This window comes from Ylistrum balloti, unplaced genomic scaffold (genome assembly GCF_031769215.1).
Source record: "Ylistrum balloti isolate Yb309-2 unplaced genomic scaffold, AGI_CSIRO_Ybal_v1 Utg370298, whole genome shotgun sequence".
Classification (NCBI taxonomy): domain Eukaryota; kingdom Metazoa; phylum Mollusca; class Bivalvia; order Pectinida; family Pectinidae; genus Ylistrum; species Ylistrum balloti.
Genome location: NW_026782224.1, coordinates 636,960 through 641,039, shown reverse-complemented (window position 1 = coordinate 641,039; position 4,080 = coordinate 636,960).

Here is a 4,080-nt window from a genome sequence, read left to right as displayed (position 1 = left end):
AAAATAACCACAGAAAAATCAATGTTCTAACGGACGTCGAATTAACCACCGAACAATTAATGTCCGAGTAGACTTTGAAATTATCACCGAAAAAAATAATTTTCCAACAGAACTCAAATTCATCACCGAGAAAATCAGTGTTTTAACAAATTCCAGGACGATTATACAATGGCTTTCTTGGTGAAGGGGGATATTATCGTATTGATCTTCCGCGGACAGCTGTCAGTAAATGACCAATTATCCGTCTAAGTCATATTGATTTCTAGCAAGACATGTGATTAAATATTGATAGTGCTCTCGACAAAGTCATAAAAGTTATGATATTGCATTTATTCAAGATGATAGTAGGTTGTGACGACACAGCTGTGATTTATCAAGCCTTTCCCTCTAGCCAAGGCCAGCAGGGACTCTGAGCTTCCAGAAGTTAACGTACCCATAATATAAACACCCTACACTAAATAACGTACCCATAATGGTACCCATAATATAAACACCCTACACTAAATAACGTACCCATAATATAAACACCCTACACCAAATAACGTACCCATATTGTAAACACCCTACACCAAATAACGTACCCATAATGTAAACACCCTACACCAAATAACGTACCCATAATATAAACACCCTACACCAAATAACGTACCCATAATATAAACACCCTACACTAAATAACGTACCCATAATATAAACACCCTACACTAAATAACGTACCATAATATAAACACCCTACACCAAATAACGTACCCATAATATAAACACCCTACACTAAATAACGTACCCATAATATAAACACCCTACACCAAATAACGTACCCATAATATAAACACCCTACACTAAATAACGTACCCATAATATAAACACCCTACACTAAATAACGTACCCATAATATAAACACCCTACACCAAATAACGTACCCATAATATAAACACCCTACACTAAATAACGTACCCATAATATAAACACCCTACACCAAATAACGTACCCATAATATAAACACCCTACACCAAATAACGTACCCATAATATAAACACCCTACACCAAATAACGTACCCATAATATAAACACCCTACACCAAATAACGTACCCATAATATAAACACCCTACACCAAATAACGTACCCATAATATAAACACCATACATCAAATAACGTACCCATAATATAAACACCCTACACCAAATAACGTACCCATAATATAAACACCCTACACCAAATAACGTACCCATAATATAAACACCCTACACTAAATAACGTACCCATAATGGAAACACCCTACACCAAATAACGTACCCATAATATAAACACCCTACACCAAATAACGTACCCATAATATAAACACCCTACACCAAATAACGTACCCATAATATAAACAACCTACATCAAATAACGTACCCATAATATAAACACCCTACACTAAATAACGTACCCATAATGTAAACACCCTACACCAAATAACGTACCCATAATATAAACACCCTACACTAAATAACGTACCCATAATGTAAACACCCTACACCAAATAACGTACCCATAATATAAACACCCTACACTAAATAACGTACCCATAATGGAAACACCCTACACCAAATAACGTACCCATAATATAAACACCCTACACCAAATAACGTACCCATAATATAAACACCCTACACTAAATAACGTACCCATAATATAAACACCCTACATCAAATAACGTACCCATAATATAAACACCCTACACCAAATACCGTACCCATAATATAAACACCCTACACCAAATAACGTACCCATAATGTAAACACCCTACACCAAATAACGTACCCATAATATAAACACCCTACACCAAATAACGTACCCATAATATAAACACCCTACACCAAATAACGTACCCATAATGTAAACACCCTACACCAAATAACGTACCCATAATGTAAACACCCTACACCAAATACCGTACCCATAATATAAACACCCTACACTAAGTAACGTACCCATAATATAAACACTCAACATTAAATAACGTACCCATAATATAAACACCCTACATCAAATAACGTAATATAAACACCCTATAATATAATGTAAACACCCTACACAAATAACGTAAATATAAACACCCTACACCAAATAACATCAAACACCCTACACGTACCCATAATATAAACACCCTACATCAAATAACGTACCCATAATTTAAACCCATAATATAAACACCCTACACTAAGTAACGTACCCATAATATAAACACTCAACATTAAATAACGTACCCATAATATAAACACCCTACATCAAATAACGTACCCATAATGTAAACACCCTACACCAAATAACGTACCCATAATATAAACACCCTACACTAAATAACGTACCCATAATATAAACACCCTACACCAAATAACGTACCCATAATATAAACACCCTACACTAAATACCGTACCCATAATATAAACACCCTACACTAAATAACGTACCCATAATATAAACACCCTACACTAAATAACGTACCCATAATGTAAACACCCTACACCAAATAACGTACCCATAATATAAACACCCTACACCAAAGACCAAATTGATATTGCAAACCATCTTTAGCAAACTGTGTCAATGTCTGTGGTATGTAAGGAAGCCCCCAGGTACAGAATTTATTCAAACTGTGTCAATGTCTGTTGTATGTAAGGAAGCCTCCAGGTACAGAATTTATTCAAACTGTGTCAATGTCTGTTGTATGTAAGGAAGCCCCCAGGTACAGAATTTATTCAAACTGTGTCAATGTCTGTTGTATGTAAGGAAGCCCCCAGGTACAGAATTTATTCAAACTGTGTCAATGTCTGTTGTATGTAAGGAAGCCTCCAGGTACAGAATTTATTCAAACTGTGTCAATGTCAGTTGTATGTAAGGAAGCCCCCAGGTACAGAATTTATTCAAACTGTGTCAATGTCTGTTGTATGTAAGGAAGCCTTCAGGTACAGAATTTATTCAAACTGTGTCAATGTCTGTTGTATGTAAGGAAGCCTCCAGGTACAGAATTTATTCAAACTGTGTCAATGTCTGTTGTATGTAAGGAAGCCCCCAGGTACAGAATTTATTCAAACTGTGTCAATGTCTGTTGTATGTAAGGAAGCCTCCAGGTACAGAATTTATTCGAACTTTTAGCGAAAGTCATCACTAACGGTTTTAGCAATAGTGATAGTTACCTTTCTGTACAGAACACATCTTGGTGGTCTTCTTGTCTCACCAATAATTCAGAAGGTAAAATTAGTCATCCAGCCGTGGTTTACAACATATCTCAGATCAAAAGGCGTTAACCACTGTTACATCAATGAAAGAAAGCGATTCGTTTGGAAGACAATTAAACAAACAAAATAAACGAAATTACAGAAGAAATATAAATCCAACTTGTCAGGAATCTAGGTCCAAATTACATTGTTTTTCGTTTGTTTTGTTTTATTTTATTTTTTTGTTGCGATAGTATCGAGTGTACTAGACGCTATTGTGTTTTCAGGCACTGCGTATGACTGTCTGGGTGACTGTAGGTGACTGGTCTATGGTGATCTTCCAAACAAATATAACACCTACCGTAATTAGATAACACCATACTAGAGGTCTCATTCCTGCTGGTAACATAACAAATATATAGGTCAGCCAAGTCAAACGATAGATTGGACAGAAAGCAGACATTCGAAACAACGGTCTGACGGTGACATTGGAACAATACTGGGAGCTGCACGTAGCTGAATGGAAATGTCTCGGGGCGGAAAAGATTCGTGATAGGGAGGAAATGACTCCTGTTAGTACGGGAAGGGCATACATGTATGGGGAAAGTTTTTTAATGGCTTGTCGGAGCGTAAGTAGATGTTGAAACAATTAGAATGCATCTCTTGTATTTTATCAGGAGTTTCCACGAAAATCTTTTTGTTCATATCTGGCCCAAGTTTTATTGAATTTGAGTTTGAAATATGATTAGGCTCAATGTTGTTAAGTATTGATTACCATTTATGTCATTGCAAGTGTATTACGCATTTTTTCGTGTTTTAAGCACAAAATTTATTGAATCAGAATTGATCAACCTGTTAACAGAATCATAACCCAAACTC